Source organism: Anser cygnoides, chromosome 2 (assembly GCF_040182565.1).
Source record: "Anser cygnoides isolate HZ-2024a breed goose chromosome 2, Taihu_goose_T2T_genome, whole genome shotgun sequence".
Taxonomy (NCBI): domain Eukaryota; kingdom Metazoa; phylum Chordata; class Aves; order Anseriformes; family Anatidae; genus Anser; species Anser cygnoides.
In genome coordinates this window covers 71,591,845-71,619,341 of record NC_089874.1, presented here as the reverse complement: position 1 = coordinate 71,619,341, position 27,497 = coordinate 71,591,845, and the positions used below count along the sequence as shown (strand labels likewise).

The following is a 27,497-nucleotide window of genomic DNA, read 5'->3' as shown; positions in this document are numbered from 1 at the left end:
ATTTGTGTCCCCTATTAAAGTATTACACTCACCAATAAACCAGATAATCTGCCAGGAAAATAAGCACTACTGTGTTTAACTTTATATGAGATGATTACTCTTGGACTATGTATATTAATGAGTTTTGAATGAGTGACATTTAATAAAATATTCACTATCTCTTCAGCTTTCTTTCATTTCTTTTCTTGCTGGAGCCCTTTCATATTTGAAAATTAATTATGCACACCATATTCAACCAGGGTGAAAATGAGACTTACATGGAACCTTTCCAGTTCTTCATTACATATTTAATTGTTAAAATAATCAAGCTATTCATCATACATTCTGCCACCCAGTCGTCTGTCACCTTGGAACCTGAGATATTATAGACAGAGAAGACTAGAAACAAAAATTTCATGTCTGTCATGCTGAACAATTTTGTCTGTGAGAGGAATGGTCTCTGGGTATCTGTGTTATATTTGCAAAAGTAGTAAACAGTATCTTCATGGAATCTTCTACACTTTGGATTACATCCCATTAAACACTAGAAATTCTGGCCATGTTAAAGCAAAGTTCTTTAGCACAGAATAAATTCAAGGTCCTGTGTTTTGTCATTGATTTTAGGCAGGCCAATACAGAGTATTTTATGTAGTACACAGTGATCTATCCAACGTTTAGTAATAGCTACCTACTATGTGATGCTGTTCATCAAAAAATTGTCCATGCACTTTGCTAAAATGCTAAGTAATATTTTCTTTGTTTTATGGAACAGAAATCAGAAACTCTAGAACAGTATCGGGGTATAGCAGTAATCCATTAAACATAACAAGGCACTTTGAGGAGCAGTCTTCTATGCAACAAAACCACAAAACAAACACAGGATCAGGGAAGAAACCTACATCTTCTGAGTCTGACTACAATGCTGTTTCCACCAAGTCTTCCATATACCAAGAGCTGTGAGGAGGCTGCTGCGATGTTTCATTTAAATGCAGGGTTCAGTGCTTGCAAGATCAGAAGCCAAAATGATGCCATGACTGCACAACATTTGAAAGACGCAAAGTACAAAGAATTCAGACCTGTGGATTTTGGATGGGCTCCTGGATTTTTAGAAAGCAGAAGATGATAATATGTACAAAGAAGATAGAATATTAATTTCATCAAAGTTGTTTTACCCAAACAGTTGTCACTCCTCAACTATCTGACATGACAAGTGTTGATAATATCACCAGCAAAACAAGAACGTTGCACACTGCAGTGAGAACATTTTATAAGTATAGCTATGTTTCAGTAGTCATAGAAATCTAACACATTTTTGATTCAAAAAGGAACTTGAACATGGTGCAAGTTTTAACTTTTCATTTATTAGTGAAAACATCATCATCTTCCATTCTAGAGATGGAAGGTCAGATTTTCAAAGGCATTTTAGTGGGAGCAGAGTACTCCAGTTAGTGGATTTTCAAAGCCCACTCTCAGTATGTGTTTGTCTAGAAATTAAATATGATTTAAATATAATACTTGATTTTACATTACCAAAAGGGATTTAAAAACTAGATAGGCTTAACTGGGCTCAGCAATATTATAGCTTTAAATGGCTACTGCCTAATGTTTTAACTGTACATAGCTTTAATTGTACATTTTCCTGCAGTCTAAAGGGAAAACAAGCTTTCTCTTATTTCCTGCACAAAGGCAGAACAAAAACTATTAAAATCTAACTCAAGAGCTTTCTAGAGAGTATTAAATAAATCTCAGCTCAGGCAGACTGTGATGTATTGTGAAGGTCAAAGCTGCTATGAACAATGAGCTAGCTACTTGCATAGAAATAATGCGTTTGGATGAAGAAGTTGTCCCTACCAAATAGGGATATGAGCTGGAAAAAAAAAAATAATAATTTGTAAGAAGCACAAAACAAAAGTCACCAACACCAGCCACAGCCTGAGAAGTATCAAGGAGAGAAGGACAGAACCAGTGAAGCGAATGATCTATCTTATAAATTAGACTTCAACTAATGTAAAAGCAGCCAAAGTGAGGGCCCAATTGTTTTTGTAGCCTGTCGGAAATAATTTCAAACCTGACAGGATGCCACAGCTCATAGTGTGATCTCACAGATTTCAGTGGTCATGCTGAGAGATAAGCAGAGAAGCACAGGAAAAACCCTGATAGCAAAAGCACTGCTGCCAGCTTAGCTGTACTAAGAAATTATCATTCACTCCAAATAGCAGAACAGGCAAGCACTGAATGACTTCCCTTACCTTTCCTCCACTCTCCTCCTCCTTAACTGCCTCCCTGCTACCTCTTTCTTCCCCTTTCCCCTCCCTGGGAGGACATGAAATGTGTTTTACGGTAACAAAACTAGCTGATATATCCATTAACAACATCAAAAGAAATTACATCATCGCCAAACTATCTTATAATATCATTAGTGACCTAAATTAAAGCAATCTAATTGCCCCAGAAGACAGCAAACAACCATACACGAATAATAATAGCACTGCGAGTAGGTTCTAGCTCTTCACCAGAGGAGAAGGTGCCATGCACTCGCTCTGTAATTATGTTGGGAATCAACTGACAAAGCTCTTTCTTCAATTACAGATAGCAATGAGCAAAGCAGTTAACTTGGTGTGTGTGCCTCAGGGTGCCGATCGCCCACTCCTTGGCTCCCCAGCTGCTGGTGGGGCCCAGAGGGTTTTGCCAACCTGCCTAAGAAAAGGAGCATCATCATGGCCAGGCTCTGAGGGGGAAAGTGCAGGTCTCAGCATCCCTGCAAAACCATGCTACTGCTGCCTGGACCAACACACAAGGACAAGCGCCAAGGGGACACATGGAAAGGGCTGGTACCTCTGCTGCTACAGAAACCATGAAGTTCCCTTGAGCAGCGCGGCAAGAGGACTGACACAGCCCTGGTGTGGACCAAGACATCTTGGCAGAGGCACGTGGTCTGGAGCACCAGAACCTCTGAATGTGGACTGCTGTTCATTGCTTAACTTGTAAACTTCCATCCTGATAAAGCTGCCTTTATGGCTATTGCCCTCTCTTGGAAAAAGCCATGTTAGCCTGCAGAGTGGGAGCGCTTATCTTGTATAGGTCTGCTAAGCTTTATTTCCACTGACTTTTAAGTATAACCTCATACACTTTGATTAGTATCACTACTATTTGGATTTGCGTAAGATTACAAGGTGTGCACCAAAACAGGACCCCAGAAAATCTATTTATCTGGCAGAAATGGCTATGAATTCCATAAAAGGTAGAGTCTGAATCCCCTCTAAGTATGCACACGTTCTTTAAGCCGGCGGGGAGGAAAGAGAGTCCTGCGAGAAAAACACTAAGTAGGGATTTCAGGGACCTGATTTCATTTCCTAGTGTTGCTGCAATTTTGACTGTCAACAAATTACTTCATTAGCCTGTACTCACTATCCCAATTGGAAAACAGAGATAATATTTCCTTTGTTCAACATATCTAATTCTACAGTAACATTTCAGGACAATAGTCATTTAACAAATGCTCACATTTCTAGGGTCTATCACAATTTGAATCCAATATCAATTTGGCTGTCTAGCTACTGTGATGTAAATAACAACTGTGCTGATGGGGTTCATGCACAACTAGAAGACAGAGTACAGCTCCATGTATCTTTTTCTCGGTAAAGATGCTGAGTTGAGGCTTTCCAAGACCTCTCTGCTCAGTGTCCATCAATTTAACAATCTAATCCAGGTTAAATGCTTTAACACACATTTTTTATTTTTTTTTCCCAGATCCTGCAAATACTTGTACTAACACAGCTAAAGGGCTGGAAGAGGAGGCACATGAGGGGGAGAGCAATTTTCCTTCCAAAATTTTACCCTGCTGCTGGAAAGAGGTAGTTGGCAATGTAGTCCTGTAGACAGGCAAAAGCAGTATCATCTCCATTTAACAGTCAGAGAATGAAATCACAGAAGTATTAATCGGTTTGCCCCAGGTCACACAGGAAGTCTGTTGCAGGGCCAGAAATTTGACATAGATCTCTCATGTCTCAGATCAGTACCTTAATCATAAAATAATCACCAGAAGGCTGAATACATAGGTTCACTGTAAAAGAATAAGTTTTAGGTTTGTTTTATTTATTTATTTATTGCTGTGGAACATAAAGAAAGAAATGGCAGCAATGAATGTCTAGTTTCTGGAAATCTTTAAGTTCATTTACATTCTGAGAAGTGACTGGGAAAAATGACCCTGTGGGGTTCTCTCTTTATTCTGTCTCAGTTACTTATATGAAATTTGCTCAATTTGTGGTTCAAAGGAAGGTGTTTGCTCAGTGTCAGCACAATGCAAACTCAACTGAGGACTGAAAAATCACTCTATTCTTTGACTCATGCATCATCAGTAACCAGAAAGCATTTACAAAAATGTTCCAGAAATCAAAGGTACAGATAAAAGAAAACAAAAAATTAAATTTATTTTAATTTTACCTGCTCCTACTGGTGGCAAAACACTGTCCAAAATCTGGAGGCATAATTTTTTCCAAACCTACTTTGAAATTAAGAATATTTTTTTTCAGTTCAATCCAAGCTATCTAGTTTCCAAGATGGAGTTATCCTCTAAAATACATAAATATGAATACAGTTAATAGAATAATAATGTTCCTTCCCACTTGGTTTTAGCCAGTTATTATTATTAATTTCAGTACAGCAGGAAGGATTTCACTCGTTCATTTTACTTTCTCTTTATGTGATGGATCCTCCTCACTGTAAACTTTCACTAACATGCAGTCTGCTGTGCTACAGGTGCCAGACAGGCAAGAGTGCAGCTTTGCTCATGCACAGATGTGGGAGAAAGGCAAGGCTTATAGACACCTTTCTCCACAAACAGTTCCAGCAGGTAACTCTCTGTCTAGTGTCTACTGGCATTCACCTCTCAGCCCATGGTCCCGTGCCTGCTGGAACAATGGGCCTCATTCGCTAATGAAAGACACAAAGGTGTCCTGAGACACTCCTGTGAACAGGGTTTGTGGCAGTGAAATGCATGGTCAAGCCCAGGTCTAGCTGATTCAGCACAGATACACCTCCAATTCCATCACAAACGAAAATAAATGATCATGTCGTGTACAGCCCTTTCCCTTTTTAAGACTGTAAAGCAAACATCCAAAATTTCATCCCACTGAGTCCAGCCACCTAGTATGGTCTTTTTTTTTTTTTTTCTCCCTCAAAGGCTTGAAAGATTTATCCATTGCTCTGCTCTATTCCATATAAAGAAGACAAAAACAAGAACAGGTTTCAAGTTACTGACTCAGAGTGTCAATGGCTTGGAATTTTGTACAAGTATCCAAAGATGAACCTTCTTGTAAATGTTTACATCCAAGACAAAGCTGAGATTTTAGTCTTGTGTTTGCACAAATGGGCAGCACAGCAGGAGCTCCTCTCCTCATCTCGGGGAGCTACATACTGCTCACATCCCACATAAGCCCCACTTTGGAAGGCTCTACATCTGGCTAGAATTTGCCACAGGGGAGTGTTTCCTCTGTAATGCTATTGCCTCTATTACTACATGACTTTTTTTTTCCCCTCCTATTTTGAAAGAGTTCTCAAGTTGCTTTTGCAAAATAAATACTAAGAGATCATGACGACAACAAAGTCTAAAGGTTAGGAAGGTATAATAAAACTTAAGAACTGTAATAATGCAGTAGGAGTATTGCAGTTGTGTAGTATTCAATAGAGATTGCAGAAGAAAGCATTAATTAAGCTTCAATCATTTAACTTCTGAGGTAGGTAATGCTACTATACCCACTCCACTAATGAGTAAACAGAGGCCTTAGCATATTACATGCCTTGTCTAAAGTTACCCAACGAGTCAGAAGAAAGGGAAGAGAACTAATTAAATTAACAGCAGTAGTAACAGTAAATATCTCAAGCATGACTTCATGCAAATTCTCCTCCCCGCTTCCAGCAGCTAGCATTTCTGTATTTCCCCAGTTATGGTATTTTCATATGCACAACCCATGGGCTAACCATCTTTCTGCCTTGATTTAGGAGAAACTCAGGCTGCACTCATGTCTAAGGGTATTTACTCCAGGTTCCCCCTGCTCTTCATTTGCCGTGCTGTCTCTCCTGTCCCTACACTACTTCAGCTTCCTCAGTTGCCTCCCTTTTCTGAGGGGTCAGCTGAGGCTGCAGGTATCAGAGGAGGATAATTTTGTGGGTGTATAGGTTTCCAAGGAGTGCCTTTAAAGCCTGAAAATATGCCAGCTGGTTGTCAACTGCTTTTTAGCGAGTTCATAACTGCAGCAGCATCTACAGCAAGGAAATCTCTGTATCTGTTTCACATACGAAAAAGCAAAATCTATACACAGTCCCCTCTTGGGATAAAGTTAAATTTGGGGAAGTCTCCCCCAGGAGGAGACAAATAAGTGATGGCTTACAAATTGACCAACTTGATGTAAAATTCCTCAGACTTCATGAAAATTTCCCTTTTCTACAGAAAGCAGAAGAAAGAGGGCTTCAGACAAATAAGGAAAATCAGGATAGATAACTATATCTACAGAAGAAAGAAAACCAACTGTCTCAACTTTACAGAGACTTCTGAGGATCAACTATAAATGAGTTGGACCTTAAACCTCTTGCTCAGACCTCAGGTGGCTCCAGACAGCTGGGGAATATTGGAGTAGAGAGACAAGTTTTCACCCCCATGCTGAATTGTTTGGATCTGTGGGCAAGCCACAGCACTATTATGCTTTGCAGCAACGGTAAAGCTTCTTAGCTGGAACATGGAGATGCAAAATCACTTAGCCTTGCACCTCTTACAAAACTCTACAAGACATAAATGATAGCAATAATACTAAAGGTAGGTAATGAACCAAAGCTGATAAAGGATCTGGCCCACAAATATTTTAAACCTTCATTTTTGCTTAATTTCTATGCTAACTTATAAAGTTTCCTTTTGTTCTCATTTTGATTCACTAGCCATGACAGACATCCACAGCTCCTGCTCTCTCCCATTTATTCCAAGGCATAATGTAGTAATTATACTCACATTTTTAAAGGTAGACATTTCTCCATAGGCCCTATCAAGCTGTGGCCTCATGATTATAATTACTTGATCTACAGACTGCTATTTTTTTTTTTCCATAGGAATAAAATAGCACAGGAATAGGACCAAGGGAAAATGCAAGAAAGTTACAGACATATACCAGCTAATGTTTCTCTAATTACTACCATCAATGACAGGAAATATGAATATTAGAGGTGTCAGAAATGCAAGACTCCTACACCCCCCCCAGCCCCCCCATATTTCCTTTTTTTTTTTTTTTTTTTTTTTTTAACATGTTGACAGAGATTCAGTGAAACACAATCGATGTTTAGGTTGCTTACTGGGTTATAAGCAACAAGAAAACTGTCCATATAGGTTTCTGTTTATTACTTTTCCAATTTGATTTGCATGGCATTGATGCTTGCTCTTGGGAGTCTATTTTCAATATTGGGGAAGGGTGTGAGTGCAATGAGGCCAAGTTCACGACAAGTTTCTACTTAGCCTAGCTTTCCCTCAGTTGCTTATGACATTTCTGTTTTTCCAGCCTGTAAGCGAGATGAGAACCAGGAAAAGCAAGACTTGGTAATAACACTGCTTACTCTAGCTGGAAAAAACTGGTCCAAAAGAGCAAGCCTGGCTTTGATTACATCTAGCAATCAAGTTGTGTTCAGAATTACTTGACTTAATGTCTCAGGAAACATTAATCTGCACATGGAAAGCTTGGTTCTAGAGACCATATGATCCACTGACATTGGGTAAAAAGTAAAAGTACTTCATGTTTCCTTGTCTTTTTTTTTTTTTTTTTTTTTTTCTGTTAGGTCTGCATTTTAGTTTCCTATTTGGGGAACGCTAACAGAGATAATGGAAAAGCTGGTAAGTGTGCATTTTTATCTTCTAGGTCACTATGGGAACAGTACTAAACAAACAAACAAACAAACTAGAAAACACCAAACAAAACCCTGCAGCAAGTAAACGAAGCTGGATGTAACTTATGTGGGAGTTTTGTATTGTGCTGTACTTAAGTACACTAATCTGACAGTATATATTTTAGTATACTGTGGCAACGAGAAAAATACTTTGCTTGTGGAGGATACTCAATGCAGCAGAAGTATTTAATAATGAGGGTGGATCATAATGGTGATAATTTAAGGTGAACTGTAAATTTTCAAGTACTGTTTCCTCAAGGTCTCCTAGCGAAACGCATACATTAGATCTCAAGACTGTTAACTATGCCACAGTGAATTACAAAAATTACACATCACTTTCAAAAATCAGATATGCTGTATAGTGCAGAAGTGGTTTGACTGTTACTGGGAGGTGTGGGGAGACTAAAGAAGCTCAGGGGATGTGTGTTGTCTTGTTTATGTGACCATGGAAGTAATGTGGCACTGCACAAACTCTCCTAATCCCCATCAAGAGTTCTACTTCATTTGGCAAATTTATTTTCATTTTGATATCAAATACCAGCTCCTTCTTAGTATCTATGTACACCTTTCCACCCCTCAACTGCCCAGCTGCCTACCATTGCTGTTAGATATACCAAGAACTATATAGAGAGAATTATAATTATAATAAAAAGCAGTTTGGGGGGAAATTCATACTAATTATGCAAGATAAATGAGGGAGTGCTTAAGACTGTACTCAAGTTTAACAGAAAAATGAAAGATTAAGCAAAATCTAGCAATCTGAAGAACAATCCCAATAAATTGTCAATGATTATTTTGACAAGGTGTCTTGAAAATAGGTATTTTTAAGCATTTTAGAAACCTGGATGTTATTTTATCTTGTTGTCACTGAAGCTTAATATGTTGCCACAGATCGGAATGATTTTCAAATACTTGTCATAGGTATGGATTTTCTGCATAAAAGGCTGGAATATACTTAGCTGCCAATACATCCTAGAACTGCATTTCCCTTTTCCACAGGATCAGCCTAATAGGTCTTAGCCGTCAATGTGATTGCTTCTTGTGACACAACCAACTCTTTCCCCTCTGAGATGTTCCTAGATGATGAACTCTAACAAAATGTCTGAAATTGTTATTCCTTCTTGTGTGAATGACCAAACATTTTGTGCTACTGCTGTTCTCTCGTGCAGCATTGCCTAAGACTCCAGTTCTGCCTCTTTGGTATGCATGCTATTTCTCCTCAACCTTAACAAGGCTTTCCCAAGGTTAGGGAAACCTCAACAAGTTTCATTAGTACTCTTCTGCTTTTTATGACATGGTCAATCATGAAAGTATTAAGTAAAACCTGTTCTAAGACCTAGCCTGCAGGAACTTGTGACTGAAATACATGTCCTTTCAGCACAAAGTACTGTCGTATTCCCTTTGATTTGTTCTGCCCTACCTCAAAGTTGTTGACCTAATCCTCCCTTTATGCCTCAGTAATTTCCCATCGATATGATAGCAGTGCTTCACAAAATTCCAGACAGACAAACAGAATCTCCTGCACTTCTTTTGTCTAAGAAAATCTTACCAAAGAATAATATCACTTCTGTCTGACAACCATAAAAATCAATAAATCTGTGGTGCATTTCTCTCTCTCTCTCTTTTTTTTTTTTTCCCATTTGCTTCCATTCTTTATTATTCTTTTCTCCAAAAATGTGTTCCAAAGACTTGTGTGCTGCAAAATCAAATAGGCTTGTAGATACCCAGATCCCAACCTGGAGTACTTTATCCCGGTCTGGGGGCCCCAGCACAAGAAGGATGCAGAGCTGTTAGAGTCCAGAGGAGGGCCACAAAGATGATCAAGGGGCTGAAGCACTTCTATGAAGACAGGCTGAGGGAGTTGGGGTTGTTCAGTCTGGAGAAGAGAAGGCTCTGCAAAGACCTCATTGCAGCCTTTCAGTACTTGTATTAAAAAGAGGAAGAGCAGCTTTTTACTCAGGCACATAATAATAGAACAAGGAGGGATGGTTTTAAACTAAATGAGGGGAGATTTAGATTAAACGTTGGAAGGAAAATCTTCACTCATAGGGTGGTGAGGCCGTGGAACAGGTTGCCTAGAGAAGATGTGGATACCCCAGCCCTAGAAGCGTTCAAGGCCAGGTTGGATAGGGCTTTGGGCAACCTGATATAGTGGGTCGTGTCCCTACCCAAGTCAGGGGGGTGGAACTAGTTGGTATTTAAGGTCCCTTCCGACCTGAGCCATTCTATGATTCCTGTTTTAAAATCTATCTTGAATAAGAGTTACAAATCACGGCCCACTAGTTTTTAAAATGATAATAATAAAGAAACCATTTAGGGTAAATAGAATTTTCCAGTTAAGAGTTTACCTGAGATAAGCAGCATGGAAAAATTTCCCACAGGTGTCAATAGCTGTTCATAAAATTTTAGTTAGCTATCTGGGCACATGGTAATTTATTGAATCAAATCACATTTCTGGAAATAAGTTCCCCATAAGCATCATAGCTGAATAGCATTGTGACACACAGTAAGTTTAGCAAGAGCAAAAACATGGTGATGTTTCCATGTAAAATGCAAATAGAAGATGCCTGACCCAGACCTCCAGAAATCCTTTGTTCTTTATGACCAGCAATTTAAAAATAAATAAGCATACAAATTAGCCCATTTCAGGACTTCACCATGCATAAAGCTTGATCCCCACATATTTCCACCCTGAAAATATCACTGCATTATTTTCTGTTTGCAAAATACAAACTGGCAGAGCTATCTTAGAGTGACTAATATCTCACTGTAATCAAGGACAGCTGGTTTTCTTGCAGGGTTACCAAATTCTCTTTAGGAGCCCCAGATTCTAATTATGTCTAACTAGGAGCAGCCTTCACCTTCCCTTCCCTCCCCACCAATACAAGACACTGTAGTGCAGCACCACCAACCTCCAACCCTTGTTCCCACACAAAGAAATGCAATGTATTAAACATACAATGCATGTTCTAATAAGTGGAGCCAACGAGAGTTAAAGAGCTTGCAGCTGCTGGTACCACCTGTGTCCCTCAGCTTCCAGCCAGAACAATCTCCTCTCTGCAGTCCCTAGTTGTGGCGAGAGATAAAAGAGGCAGAAAGTGAGAGTGACGTGTCTGGCTCGTGTCCTGCTCTCGTCATGAAGGAGCCAGTTGATCTGGAAAGCTTGTTTGCTCCTTTTGCAAATGTGGATGATTATGCCTCTTTCCCCCAAAAGCACACAGATGCAAAGTGGCCAACTACAAACTCTCTACTTACTCCTCTGTGGAGTATGCCCCATGTGCTCATTGTCACAGTTTACCAAAATGCAGTTTCATTAGTTGTTGTTAGCTCTCCTGGATCGTGAGGATTGCTGTGGGATGGTAAACTTGGGCTGAGCAGAGCTTGTGGGTAAATGTGGTTTTGGCAGACAGAAGAGAAATCTATCCTGAGGTCCATTTTATCTTAAGTGGCATTTTTATAAAGGTTTTTGACAGGGAACTGGGGTATTTTTTAACCTTTTTTTTTTATATATATATATATATATATATGCTGTTTCTTTTCCCCTTATCTGACTGAGTGGTGATATGGACGCCTTTCAAAGTTTGGAATTATTTTCTGGCTACTTCAGTGCCTCAGGACAACTGGCATCTATTCAGGGATCAGAAAGACCATCAGTTGTTTGGATCTTTTTCCTTTCACATGGAGTTTTGTTTTGCTTTTTCCCTTTCCATGTATTCTGAGTTTCATTTCTGAGTTGGTTGTTTTGAATCAATGCCCATCTTGGGACAGATTGTGCCATTAAAGCACTGGCCAGTATTGTAGCCTGAATAGAAGGCAGGGTTGGCAGAAATAGGCAGTCACATAGATTATTACCAATATTACTTCCTAACAATAAGAACTGAAGCTGTTCCTTACATAATTCCTGCTGCATCCCCAAACTAGATGCCTTTCTGCACAAGCTTTTTTTTTTTTTTTTTCCCAGTTTCTCCTTTATTTTATTTTATTTTTTATTTTTTTATTACTTTTCTTATAGTCTAAGCATGAGTGCTGGAGAAAATTCCCTCAGTCATGTTGCAAGGCCAGCACCAATATTCCTACTGTCTTGTCCTTTTATTAGTTCTAAAATCCAGGCTTTTTATCCCTCCCTTTCTCTTTCGTCACAATGTTATTGCAGGTCTGATAAAGACAGCATATAATGGGCACAACAAAAACCCTTTTCCCATTCTGTTCCAACATGGAACTGGCTCCTTCTGTTTCAGTTTAAGATAAACTAGTGATTTAAGTTACAAAAATATTTGAGTTTTGTGGTGTATTCTGTTCTTCTTAAAGCCTTCTAAAGCTCTTCTTACAGCTATCACAAGGCTCTGGTTTTAACACCATGGACTTCCTGCAGACATATCTTTTCTTCCTAGAAATAGTGTTCACAAACAATTTGAAAATTTCTTGTACTTGTCCAGTGTTTCTGAATCTACGACAGCATTGTTAGGGAATTTTTTTCCCAGAATTTTGTTATGTGCTTTGTTCTCCTTTGTAAAATACTCAGTAAAGCCTCCGATGCAGTGAGAAAAGATGCTTGCGTTCATCGCGTTGATTGATTATGACTGGCCTTGGAACAGAGGGAACACAAGGGGTAGTACAGCAAACACTTTAGGGGACAATATAATTTGATACTCCTGCTAGTAAATATATCAAGCAGAAAGTGACCGTGTTAAACTAACAACCTACTCTATATCTGTACTATTACTCCCTCTAGTAAAGAGGGAGTAAGTTGACCCTCCAGCTTTGCATGTTGTCCCACAGCAGTTCCTAGCATTTGATTTTGTATTTGCACTGTAGCTCAATCTTTTCAATCATTGCAATCTGGCATTAGACCAATTTCATTTCTCTTGGACTGCTTCTTGCTTATCCTCTGTATGCACTGATGGCCCAGTCCTATAATGTGACAGATGCTGTCCTGGAGCAGACAAAATTGAACAGCATTGCCCTGCACCTTCCAGGAATGAACCATAAGACAGCCTAGACTTTTCCAAATGGTGCTGAATTGTACTTCTCTTTCTTATCGTTTTCTGTAGTTGTTGTTCTGGCATTGAACACATACAGTTAACATCACTTTGCAACTGATACTGCAATTTCACCACAGTGTTTATTTTCTTTAGGAACAATCGGATCTTCATTTTAATTGTGTTCCTCCACTCCTTTTCCAAACATACTATTTATACAGGCCTTTTAGGGAGCCAGATATTACTCCATCCACATTTCTATAAAAACATGGTATGCCGGTTTGAATTCAGATGCATTTATGAGTGCATGAGAGAGAAAATACTAATGTACAAAGTTGGGTGTAACTCAACAAACCACATTACTGCTCCTTTGAAAATGTGATCCAGTATTTAAAATAATGTTGACATATTAAATTAGGAAATGTTTAAGAGTATTTAACATTTCAAATATATTTTTATTCTCCCTCCTTAGCATATGCAATTATAGATTCAAAACTTAAAGGTATTCACATTGCCATCTCCTGCAAAACATTGGCGGGGGGGGGGGGGGGGGGGGGTGTAGTGGTTCTTGCAGGGCGGTACAAGAAAATTATATTTCAATAGCTCTAGTGTGCGGAGCTTGACTAAGAATGTGCAATACTGACCTTAGTTACTCACTAGGTGGTGTTCAGGCAGAATGTTGATTTAAAATTGCTCTAGTTTAATTATTTTTCATTGAAATAATGTTAACATTGACATTCTACAGAACTGATACTTTCATAGTCTAGTTATAAAAGATCCAGGCATTTCCTTTCTCTCTCTCCCTCCCCGTTTTTCTCTACACCCTGCACCCCCCCCCCCCCCCCCCCCCCCCCCCCCCGCATGGTGAGCATGGTCTTCAGCTTTCCATGTTTCCAGATTTCCTCTTAATCATTAGTGTCTCTGTTGTAATGATCAAGTTAATGAGATCCAATTTAACATCGTATTCTTCAGCTAGTCCTTTTTTACAGGAAGTAAGAGGGACCTTGGAAGCTGCAGTTCTGTGAAATCCTAAGCTATGGATACAAATCCTGCTGATCTGCCAAGTGTGCAAAAACCACTACTAAACTTAAGAAACTTCAATTATTGCAAAGATTTTCATTTTAGGTATTATTTTTGTAAGTTGCCTAGAGTAAGTACAAACAGCATGAGTTAAAATGGTATCATTTGTTCATACTAACAGAAAATTCTCCATTCTACAGAAGATTCATAACACATGAATCTGTCAGTTATTCTTACCAATATCATGTATTGATTTCAGTATGGCATCAATCAGTTTGTGTGTATAGTTCACTTAGATATTAAAAAGCTGGATTGATTTTTATTGTATTTTATTTTTAAATTTATTGGTATATTCATTTTCAGACTGGATTCACAAAAAATATAGAGAGAAGAACCAGAGGAGACTTCTGAGAACAGTAAATTTTGTGCAGTTAGGGCTGGATACAAGTGTCCACTGGTAAGCAGTTATCGCTTATTTAAATATATTATGTTGTCCTCTCAGGATAAAAGGATAGGCAGAACAATATTTTAATGTCATTACCAAACGTGTGTTATAGCAAAAATGTTCAGCAATTATACCGCACACTGAGATACCTTAACAGATGACATAACCAGAAACAGAAAGATTTGTTGTGTTGGAATTCTTTCTAGTAGTCATTTGCTGTTGAACTGACATTGTGATTTAAACATGGATTTTCTTGTAGAATCACATGCAAGACACCTGCAAACCAGGAAACCAGGCAGTAAAGTTCAGTCTTAATGCAGGAAAACATACATAGAAGTGGGGGGGGGGGGGGGGGGGGGGGCAAAAAAAAGAAAAAAGAGAAAAGAAAAAAAAAAAGAGAGAGAGAAAAAAGAAACATACAAAAGGGAATTATATGGATCCTGGGCCTGATTCACTGCAGTAGCATACCAGTGAAGTAACTCAAAAGATGTTAAGTTAGCATAATATTGGATGAAATTCACGGTGGTAAATCAGGACTTCTTTTGGCATGCTCATGTGCAAAAGGGAAATTTGCTCATTGGATTCTCCTCTCACTTTCACAGCATAAATCAGCAGTAATTCCACTGAAATCAATGGAGTTAAGCCACGTTAAAATGAAGGAAAGATAAGCCACGTTAAAATGAAGGGAAGATGAGAATCAGATTCGCAAAGCACAGTTTGCTGTGATTTAGCACACAAACGAGTGCCTTATAATCTGTTTACTAACAATGGATGAAATATGCAAATTGTCTTTCTGGAAAGCGACCATGAAAGCTGAGCTTCACAAAAGCAAAATGAGGGGTGGGAATGTTCTTAGTTCCAGACTAAGTCAGAGGTCTGATACACAAACACTGCCTCTGCGAGAAGAAAACTGCCAAATGTTGACGACACATGCAGAAGTAAGGTAGATTATAACAAGATGTGAGACCATGATTTGGAATGCCCAACATCCCTCACAGACGCTGGGATAATCCGGCAATCAGGCCCCAAACAATGTGCCTCCGAGCAAACCCGGGGAGGCTGACCATGTCATTTCACAGCATGGGACGTGCCCTAAATCAACTGCAGAGCCACACAAATGCAACTGGGTCCAGGTGGTACCAGTGTCTGGTGGTCCCAGGCAGGAAAAATGTTCATAAATATCCCCTTATATTTAGGAAACTACTGAGGATTTAGATGGCTGCAATTGAGAATCCAAATGTGTAAAGCAACTGAATGAAAGATCTGAAATAACAACACAGTGAAATATTTTCATGTTCATTTACCCATGGAACAGAAAGGAAGAGTAATTTTAATTGGCTCTGAGCAAATGCTCATTTTGGATTTCAGGATGCTGTTGTGTATAGTCCAGTGAAACTGCACCTCATAATTAGACAGACTATTGCCATATGTTGTCTTTAAATTGAGATTTCCTTCTCTGGATTTTTTTTTTCTTCGTTCTGATCCTGATCCAGGATTAATGTAGAAATGCATGTTACCTTTGAGAAGACATCTGCCAATTGCTGTATTATGGTATTCAGGATCAGGTTTACAGTGCAGGACACTCAACACAGAGAGATTGGGATTTGTGTTAGCCATATCCCAAAGCATTTGCTGATGAGCACTCCACATAGCACAGGAGCACGCAAGGGAGAAGGGCAGAGATTATTTTTCCCAGCAAGCTTAACAGCTGATGACCTCTTGTATCACTTCAGTTCCTGAATTCTGTGATTTTGTAATAGATTTGAGAATGGCTGTATCACAGTTTGAGACAATAGGGAAAACAAACAGGAGGAGGTGGCAGAATGCACGGGGTCTGGTTGGTGGTAACCATGATTACTCAATAGCAGTGCACTGACTCTCAAATCTTACACAGCTGGCTGTGACAGGATATGAGGGAAACCAAAAAACCTGTTGTCACAGGAGGCTCTGGAGCCCTCTTGCCCAGAAGGGGGCAGACCTACAGTGTTTTTCCTTAGATAGTGGCATTCCAGCAGAGCTACTTGTGTTCTGTCTAGTCTGCTGCATGGCCTGGAGAAATTAAATACAATGCAAAACTACAAATAACCACAACTCTAGAAAAACTCAGACAGTTGTCTCAGTCAATGGGATCAATCCTTTACTTTTTCAGTCAGGCAAAGGTTTCAGGCAAGGTACAATTTTCTATCTGCCTAATGATCAGTGTGGTCAAGTAAGGAGATTTGAACTAGGTCCATTTCACTGCTTTAGATCAAGACAAAAGGCAAAATGTCCTGCCCCGAATTAAAACTAAACCTTAAGACAGAAGAATTTAATTTTATTAAAGTTCTTGTTTCACCTCCCTAATTAAAATGAAAACTGACTTTCAACTTCTGATTATTTTTCCCTCTTCTTTCTCTCTTCACCTCCTTCTGCTTCCCCAAAAGAAAATGATCGAGAAAAGACCTGAATACATGATGATTCATGTATTATATTTTAAAGAATATCTAACTCTCCAAAAGAAATATTTGAATGGATGGTTCTATTTCACTTAAAGTGCATAGCAGAGAATACAACGAATTCTTGACCAGTTGGACCTAGTTAGTAATATCAATTAGCTATGATGACCCTGAATAATGTACAAAGAGAAAATAACATCACTATGAATCCAGTTCTTAAAAACACCTGCTTAAGAAGAAGTACTGAATAAGCTTTCTTAGGTTCCAAGCATTTTTACCTTCTGTTTAACTCAGAGACGCAACTATGAAAAAAAGACACCATTATTATTATTATTTTTTTTTTTTTTGCTTTAATACAAGCATAAATTCTGTTCTGAAGCAGGTTGTACCGGTAGTGAAATTGGTGTTTGCCAGGTCGTATTTCTCTTTCTTTTTCTGTGTGTGGTTCTTGCTGTTGAAGCCTACCGCTCATCACTCAGCTCTTGCCTACTCTTTCAGTCTGCTTAATACAAAGTCTTAACAGGGTACAAGACATCAGGGGTGCACCACCAAAGCCTAGGTACTTCAGCAGGCAGCCTGACCCAAATGGACCTCTAGCCCAGTCCCTGCACAGGGAAACATGGTACAGGGAAAACTTCTCCAGGTTTTCTCTCTTCCTTGATACTGATCTCCCTCTCCTTTCATGCACCTTTACTCAGACATCACTTAAAACTAAGCAGAATCTGGCATAAAATATGCAATATAAACCTACACTTGCTTACGTACACTCTCCACAGACAAGATTATTACAATTAGCTCATCGTCAGGATTCCCTTGAAGCTGACTGGAAAACTGCTGTGGTTGCAGAAGGTGGCTGCTCTCTCACTGTTCAGACAGGCGTGTATGAATCAGACCTCTACTCTTTTTGGAAAACCGCAAATATTTTACTCCACTAATGCATTAAAACTTAAAAGGTATGGAGAAAGTACATACAGGACTATCCTTATTCTTATGTAGCATCAAAGCACTTGAAATCAAATGGGATGCTTCTGCTCCCCACTCCAAGGTTAACACAGACCAGGGCAATGCAAAGATCATGTAAGTGAATTTCACCATGGCATTCTCTCTCCAAGAAAGAGAGGGACAATGCATGCAGTGAATCAGCAATGTAGTAGACATTCTGTGTCAGACCAGATTAGGACTCCACTGCTTCAGAAAGAAATAAATGAGGATACCGGAAAAGTAAACCATAATGCCAATGGCACAGAGAGAATGAATAGGTAATGATTATCATTAGTTCTCTATACATAAGAACATGAAATTATTACAGCCAGTTTAAAGCAAACAGGAGGAAATACTTTTTCATTTAATTAAACTATGGAGCTTATCACTACAGGAAATAATGGATCCAGAGAGAATAAAGGGGTTAAAAGAGCAATTAGATTGTTATCTAGAAGAAAATTCTATTAGAACTATTAAACACAAAGATGTGCTATCCTCTTTGCTTCTGGAAGGCGTGTATGTGTCCAAGGACCTTAGGGTGACAAGTTCTAATATTCAAATTAAAATTTTAGAATTAAGTCTCCCCAAAAGGAAACAATTCCAAGAAAATCAGCCCATCCACCATGTCCCAACGTTTATTTATGAGAACTGCCCGAAGTAATGTTTGAAACTGAACCTAGCCTCTAAGAGTACTGTTCAGGAAAGGAAAATATTTATGAAATAGCATTAACTTTGGATTTTAAACATTTTCCAGAAAATTAAATAAATAAATAAATAAACCTCCTCAAATACCCCAACTATTTAAGCCAACTAGCCATTGTGGTTCCAAATTGTCTGGCAAAAAGTGTTAAATAATTCTACCCACAGCCCACTGTGTCTCCAAAGCAGCAAATAATGTTAGAAGATTAAAATTTTAACAATATCATCTTAAGATAACCTACACATAGCCTAATTCAACAACAGATAAATAGTGTCTGTTGCCTCAGAAGTAGAATGAGCAGTTATTATTTACAGTACCATGCAAATCACGCTCAGTAGTCTATACTTTCCTCAGATTTAAAGATCTGGATGTGCCAGTACTTCCCCAGCAAGCACTTGTCCCTCCCCTGGTTTGCCTGTCTCTCAGAGGGCAAAAGCAGTAAGAATAAGTGGGTAACATTTCAAAAACAATGCTAAAACATATATGAAATTCAAAGAGGGCAAATGTGAGCATCAGTGAGATGCATTCTTAAAACCTTTCCCTATTCTTGGCTCTGTTAAAAAGGCAGAGCTTGCAGAAAGACTAGTTCCTTGTTGAGAGACAAACTATATGGAACAATGGGGACACTTGAACTCAGACCACACACATTCTCTGTTGCTTCATTCCCAGAAGATCTCTGGACACCAAGTAATCACTTTTCCTGAAATACCAGTCTCTTCCCTCCACAGAATTATCCCAACTCTTCACAAGCCATTGCTTTATTCAGCCCACGGTGAATCAAAGAACACCACATAAGTTTTCAAAAAGTGTGTCTAGCAGAAATGGGACACCTCTTCATCTGGATGCCAGGAACCTGATTTCATCAATTATATGCTGTATATAAAAAGCTTCTGCTATCTGCTTTCCCAGTACTCTGGAGAATGCGTATGAATAATTTTAAACTAGGAAAATACTGCTGGGAATATTATTTTATTTGGGAATTCTAAACTTTGAAATGCATCTACAAAGACTAGTTTATAATTAATAATATTTAAGTTTATATATATATGCTAATAATATTTAACTTTATATATATATGCATGTATCTATTTTGGATTAAAATAAATAGAGTAGGGAAAATACATCTAAGAATTAAATACCATTTAATGCAGATCTTGAAAGATAGTCCAAAGTGCCCTAAAAAGAAATATCTCTGGACAAAGGTGATAAGCATAGGAAATCCTTTGATGTCCTTTGTTCAGATCCACAGGACAAATAAGTGAGAGATGCATTGTCTGCAGCACAAAAATTATTCCAATTATCAGCTATATACCTTCCTTTGTGACATAGTTTTGGAAAATTCTTTAAACATGTCAATATTTATACAGTTTCCACATGGCTTTTTTGACAAATAGGAAGGCTGATATGCTGTAAAGAAAAAAAAGAATGCTGACATTACCTTATAAGAGGTAGTTTAGGATGAGTTGATCTGTGATTATACAACAGATCATTTTAACCTTCTGGGTCTTTTTGATGCTGCCTCATCGTTACAATAACCTCATTTATTCTCTCTTTTGAACTACAGTCACTCTGTATCATTTGTCTCAGAAACTTTACAGTGATGCCATAGAGACTGCTGATAAAACACTGTTTTCTCAAAAGAACAATTTTCAGAGCAATACACAGGGGAATTATGCTGTTTCCAAACTGCAATTGTTGGCCACTTCTTTTATGTTTCATGCTATTCTTTTTGGCGATTTTTGATGTAGCAAACAAATTGAATTCATCTTGGAAAATAAATTATAAACTGGGAGTTTTCTGAGCTGTCCTCACAGTATTTGTTTCATCTTCCAGCATATGTTTCAATATGTATCACTGGAACTGCCACTAAGAAAGGAGGTGTTTGCCAGCTGTCACCACAGAGTGGTTTCTGAACTGTTGCGTTATTTCTGGATCTCAAGTGCTATTGCATAAAAAATTATTAGTAAAAGCTGATCTTTTACAGATGACCAATACATACTAAGGATCAGAGGAAAGTCTGGGAAATTTCTTAATTCTAGATTTTCTTCTAACAGATTATTTTGTACTGAAAAAAAAATTAAGAAGTCTTTTTATTTTATAAATCTCAGAAAACTGATCTGCTATCCCTTCTTTAGCAATGGAAACAAAATACTTGTTAACAGAATTTCTAACATTCATGTATATTAATTGGATTTATTACACTTTGCAGTACCACAAGATACATTCTGTCTTCCCTGAGACCTGATTTCTTTTTTCTCTCAGCTATGAAATTCTGCAAAACATTTTAAAATTATATTACATCGGTTATTGTATTAAAATCATAGACTACAGCCATCTCAGTCTTCCCAAGGGCCCCCTACACTTTGCATTATATTTCTCTGTTCATCAGCATTTAACTAACAAATTTGACTTTCTAGAAAATACCAGGTTTTCCTTGGAAAGTAACACATTTTTTTCTTTAGGTATTTTCCCAGATGAATGATGTTTAGCATTTAAATTACAACAAGCATATTTATAAACAAACAAAAAACTACCCCTTCAAAAAAATAAGCCCAACATTTGGTGGAGAGAGGTAGATGACAGATCAGGCAAACACAGATTTGCATCTGGTCTCCAACTCTCTCTCCAGCAAACAAACAAACAAACAAAAAACAACTAAATCATAAGCTTATGTCACGTTTTAAATATTAATGGATTTATGCTAGATATAACTTTCACTATATCTTCCTGATTCACCATCAGTAGAAGTCAATGAACTTGTCCTGTACTTTTCCTAACAAAAGTACAAGTGCTTAATCATGCTAAATCATGAAAGAAAAAGAGTAAGGATCCATTTCACAAAAGGCTGTATTAGGGTGTCTCATTTCTGTGAGCTGCTGTCTATGTATGGTATCAAATACTGATGGAAATACTCATATGCTCTACTATGAAGGGAAAGTATGCTGCTGTGATATAGGCTTGCATTTTCAAACAGACCATAGATGAATGGTATAGGTTTATTCACAGACACACACAATACAGTCAAAGTAACTTGCATTAATACCCAGGACATCTGTGGTAAAATACTGCAATGCAAAATAGTTAAACACCTCTTCAAATCAAAAAATGTAGATGACAGAAAGTAGTCTTAAAAACATTTCTTAATAAACTGAAACCTGACAATGTCACCTACCATTAAGTATATCTTCCTTCAAGAAGATATTCCTATGCATGAAAAATAAGGTGGCTATGCAGAGTATTATGCAAGGAATTGAGGATGCCATGATACGTATATCATGGGTTGGAAAAGTATGCCTGTTTTTCTACAGATTATAATACAGATTATAGATTATGAATTTTACCCTTTCAAACATGGTTAGAGACTTTGAGTCCTTGAGACTCAAGCTCCTTGACTAGCTTGACACAGCTGCAGCTGAAAAAACCAAACGCTCAGTCTTGGTGAGTCTGGCATCTTTTGGCCATCTCATGCTGTGCATATGCAACCATGACTCACTTTTTTAAAACGTGCTGAGATGTGAAGCACTTTCCAACCTCAGTCTGAACTCTGAAGAACCAGCAGGAAACTCTGCCCTGTCTTTCTGAACTCGCACTGGAGACAGCGGTCAAAACTGGCCTTCTGATCTTGGTGTATTGCTTAAGAGCCTCAAAAATCCTTCCTTGCTTTAGACAAGTCTCTTCACCCTGTCTCAGCTGTGGAAGTCTCACTGGGCTGCTGCAGAATTGCCTGAGCTTTCGACACCTCAGAAGTCAGTGGTTCTGCCCTGGGGAACCACTTTTTGCTTGGCCCTCCTTTCTGCTGCCTCTAGACTCTATCTACACTTGCACAGGGAAATTTCATCCAAGGAAATCCACTGAAACTGGACTCAAAGCATTACTCCAGACCTTTATACATCACATTAGAGAGTTAGGATGGATAAAAGTCTCCCTATTAGAAGCAGAGAAACAGGTAAATCCTTATGTGAATAGTTGCCCAAAGCAAAAAATATTGGCTACCTCAAGAAGAGCCAACAAATAATTGTGAGTCTTCTTAGACTTTCACATTAAGATCTGATAAGCCTGGTTTAGCTCTTACAGGACAAAAATTCCCCAAACCTCAACTTTGTCACCAGGTAAGATTTCAAAAGTCATTTAATATCCCAACCATTCAAATACATGGAAACAATTATCATGTTAGCACACGATTCAGAGCAGACAAGTTTGCAAATAATCTACATGTTGATATAACTATTTATTCCATATGGGATCTGAAATTCCAAACTGTCTAAGCATTTGAAAAATATTAAAATGAATAATAGGGAAAACATATTCACTTATTTAAGTTTGCATAATGATCCATTCATAAAGGAATAGAAAATGACAACCAAATCAACTCAACAATTCTGTACAAAACATAATTTTGTCACAGTAAACCCCTTGAGAAAAAGATGTAAATATTCAGGCTGGTAAGTTTAATATCACTAGATAACTAGGTTACTAGATAACTGCATGACAGAAAATAAATTGACTTGTTGCTAATATTTAACATTAATGTATTTTTAGGTAAAAGTTTTATTAACACAAACACAACAGGCCAAATCTTTAATGGGTGGAACTTGTTGCATTCTCATAGAAGTATGTAGCTCTGTGACAACTGAGAACTTGCCTCAGACAATTCATATGTCTGTAAAACAATTTTGCATTCAGATGTCAAAGTATAGATTTAGAGCAGACACTTATTTTATTAAAAAAAAATAAAATAAAAAACTAATACTCATCAGAACTCTTTTTCTTTTCCTTCCTTTCTTACATAGCATACTAAGGGGAAAAGAAATAACTTTTCGAAGGACATAGATATAACTTATTGTACTGGTATGTGTTGCAGATAAGATATAAATTGTTGATAGAGTGATATTCTGATTTTAAACTCAAATTCTTAACAGATGATTTTTGGAATCTTGTATCAATAGTCTAACTGCAGAACAAATGACAGAAGGTAAACTAAAAACAAAGAAACCCCTTGTTAAATATAAAGCCAGCTGAAAAGAATGGAGTGATAATTCCTCACTGACAATAGTCTCAGGGTCTTCCTTATCATCTGGATATGTGGACCAGAACAGTAAAATGTATTTTAGAAGTTATTATAGAACACACAGGTTTATAAAACAACAATAAAATGAAAGAATAATAAAACTTCTGCTCCAAGAGTGACTGTATTTTTATTCTCGAGTGCTGTATCAGGAATTTTCAGCACTAAGAATTCATATTTCTTTTCATTCCATGAACCAGAAAAGGCTTACAATTCTGTGAAATGTAATGTACAGGTCTAATAGGATTGTACTCTTGCCTGATGTCACGGTAATGAATAAATGAAATAGAGAATTGCTGACACAATAGGAAACCGCTAGTTCAACGCAAATAAGTCTCTGTAAATAAATCTGAAGTAATTTCTCTACACATCTTAGCTACTGCTTTAAGCTCTGCTCACAGTCAGGAGGTGGCATGGCATTAACAGAGGAAAAAAAAAAACAAACACATATAGCTACCTCCACTGTGTGTTACAGCATATTGCAGCTCAAGGTAGGAGTGACTTGATGGTTCCACTCTAAAATGCCTTGTTTAGTAACAAACTCCCCTTGCAGCCCACATATTAAAAAGTGCAAAATGGCCCATCCCAATCATGTAGAAGAAGAATCTGTGAAGTGACGCAATACTCCTGTGCACAGTTTCAAGGCTGCTGCAACATGGCTGGCACCACCTTCGGTACAAGGAAGGGAAGCAACTCCTTGCCTCCACAGGTGGTAGTTCTTGCCCCCCATCACTGTTTGCTTACTGGCACAAGCTTTCTTCTGATTAGCTGTAGTGGATTTACATGGCAATGTTTTAGTAGTGGGGTGGCCAATCGGGGTGGCTTCTGCGAGAAGAATCCAGAAGCTGACCCATGTTAGGTCAGGGCCCTGCTGCTGGCCAGAGCCAAGCCAGTAGGCAATGTTGTTTGCACCTCTATGAGAGCATATTTAAGAAAGGGGGAAAAAAAAAAAAAAAAAAAAAAAAAAAAAACCACTGCTGTTACACAGCAGCTGGGAGAGAGAGGAGTGAGAAACAGCCTTGCCGGTGCCAAGGTCAGTGAAGAAGGAGGAGGGGGAGAGGTGCTCCAGGCACCAGAGCAGAAGTCCCCTGCGGCCTGTGGTGAGGATGATGGTGAAGCAGGCTGTCCCCCTGCAACCCACAGAGTACCATGGTGGAGCAGGGTTCCACACTGCAGCCCGTGGAGGAGCCCCCAGTTGGAGCAAGTGGATGTGGCCTGGAGGAGGCTGTGATCCATGGAGAGCCCCCGCAGGAGCAGGCCCCAGGCTGGAGCTGCAGCCCGTGGAGAGGAGCCCACGCAGGAGCAAGGGATCTGGGGGGAGCTGCCACCCATGGGGGACCCAGGTTGGAGCAGTTTGCTCCTGAAGGATGGACCCCATGGTACGGACCCATATCTGGAGTGGTTCTTGACGAGCTGCTGCCTGTGGGCAGCCCCTGCAGGATCAGTTTGGGAAGGACAGCATCCTGTGGGAGCGACCCCAAGCTGGAGCAGAGGCAGAGAGCAACCGATAAGGAGCAGCAGAGACAAAGTGCTATAGACTGACTGCAGCCCCTGTTCCCCCGTTCCCTTGCACTGCTCGGGGGGAGGAGGTGGAAAAGGGTGGATGGGGGGGAAGGTGTTTTTGGTTTCTTTCCTTTGTTTCTCACTTCTCTAGTTTGTAAGTAATAGGCAATAAATCTTACTGTCTCCTTACTCTGAGTCTGTTTTGCCCGTTACGATAATTGTTGAGCTATCTCCCTGTCCTAACCTCAACCCTTGAGCCCTTTGTGTCGTATTTTCTCCCTTCCCCTTTGAGGAGGGGGAGTGAGAGAGTGGCCATGGTGGAACTCGGCTGCCCACCCGATTAAAACCACCACACTAGCAGATCCAACAGCATTTACAATCGTGAAATGCACATTAGCCCTACCCCAACCACTTTCCATCCTGCTTATGCTAAGTCTTTTCCAATGTAGGACTATTCCTTTCCCTCTGCTGGTTTTAACATGGTAACATGTCTGCCAGAAAGACCACTCGATGGGAAAAAATAAAATAAAAATATATATATATGCAGCTGAAAGACTGTTATGTATTATATGAGGCCATGAGAGATCCCCATCTGAGAGACAAGCAAGGAGCAAAACACCAAAAATTAACAAATCGCTGTCGGTAATATGAAATTGTAATAGATAAAACAGCTAGCCTTTGCATCACCCTTCTTCCTTATCTTTATCTCTGTTGGCATGTTTCTTAATGTCAATTTCCCATTAGTCCCATATGGAATACTGTTCTAAGTAGAAAATAACATTGAACATGTACTTACACACTAACAGCACAAAGATGGAAGTCCCCTTTTTTTCACAATGCACAAGCACTCATTAAACAAGATGGCAGATAACTCTTATTAGCCGATATGCAGGTATGCCAGGAAGAGATGGCATTCTGTTCAGCACAACACAATAGTTTGCACACACACACTGGATAGTTTGTTCCAGTTATTTTATTATAAACTATGTTATATGCTTACAGATTGCACCCTGCTATTCAAAAATACTAAAGCTCTGCTTGCTAACAAAATCCTCTCGTTGCCTTCTGTCAGGACTTTCCTCCTCTGGTGAGCTGACCTTGGCCTCACCCAGCAGCTCTGTCACTCTCCCTCCTCAACAGGACGGGGAGAACGTATATGGGTCAAGATAAAGACAGAGAGATTGTTTATCAGTTACCCTCTTGGGCATAACAGACTCAAATTGGGGAAAGTTAATTTAGTTTATCACCAGTGAAAGTAAAGTTGGACAGTGAGAAGCAAAGGAAAAAAATGAAACAGTGTCCCACCACAACAGGCCCAGCCATGTCCTGTGGTGGCACAGAAGTCTAGAGATGATCAAACAGTGAGACTGGAAGGGGCTCACCCTTGTGCAGATGTACTTTTTTATTTTTTATTTTTTTTTTTGTAGGGGGAGAAACTACTTCTGAACCAGATTCTCAGCTGTACTGATCCTAAGGAAATGAGTGCCATTCCTACCACACCTACGGTAATCAGGCATAACTTCTGTTATTTCAAAGGAGCTAAACTCATTCACATTGACTTCTGGTCTGGTCCAAACCGCCTTAGCTGGAAAACTAAGCTGTATGAGACTCTACAGCGAAACCTGGGTTTGCTGTACCAACCAGGGTTGGAAAATACTTTTTAACTATCTCCAATGATCTGCTTTCAGTTAAAAACCATTACACAGTGTGACATGTAAGGAATAAGAAGCAGCATGAGGACCTGGTAGTTGCAGTGTTTACGGACAATCTCCCTGGGTGGTTTGATTAACTCAGGAGCAGATGCCCCCCTTTCTTGATCTATTTTTGTTTGGAAAATTTGAAGCTGATTGCACATATGCTTGAAGTTTAGGTATGCAGATTTGGAAAAATCTAAACAAGTAAATGCATTTTGTGAATATTACCAAGTAGGCACAAAATGTTTATTCTAACCATTGGATTTCTGCGCATGAATATTTAGCTGATGCAAACAAAAGAACTCAATTGGTCAAATCTTCTTTAGGTTATGAAAGGAGTTTGTCTTTGTTTCTGTCCTGGTTTAATTATCTTCCTTGATCCAGATGCCTTCATTGAGCTGCATCTGCAAAATATTTCTCAGCTGAGGTATGACTAAATCTTTCCTATGATTTGACCATGTGGCCAAGAATCAGAGAACTGTTCTTCCTGCAATAAGGACTGTGAGAGCTCAGCACCCTAAACCATTTTACAGGCAGTTGTACCCCTTAAACCATTTTATTGCAATTTTTCTTATCTCAGTGTTGCAAAATTTTTCTAAAGAGGAAATGCTTGTGAACCACTCCTCAGTGCACATATGTATATACATGTGCCCCTCATTTTTCATGGGGTGAGACCAGACAGGACATGTCTTGAATGCTCCTGGCAGGAATGGGAGAGCAAAAGGAAACTAGTGCTGGCTAAGACATCTGAGAGAACTTTGTAAGCTTGAGCT

General features: G+C 38.9%; 1 long non-coding RNA gene across 1 annotated transcript in view; it reads left to right on the top strand.

Annotated features, from left to right (window-relative positions):
- LOC125183736 (uncharacterized) overlaps positions 1-26,710 on the top strand; it is a 152,345-nt gene extending 125,635 nt beyond the window's left edge. Inside the window, exons 3-4 of the long non-coding RNA XR_010829425.1 lie at positions 14,265-14,358; positions 26,458-26,710. This is a non-coding gene — a long non-coding RNA (uncharacterized lncRNA). The remainder of the gene's footprint in view (positions 1-14,264; positions 14,359-26,457) is intronic.
- The last annotated feature ends 787 nt before the right edge of the window (positions 26,711-27,497 follow it).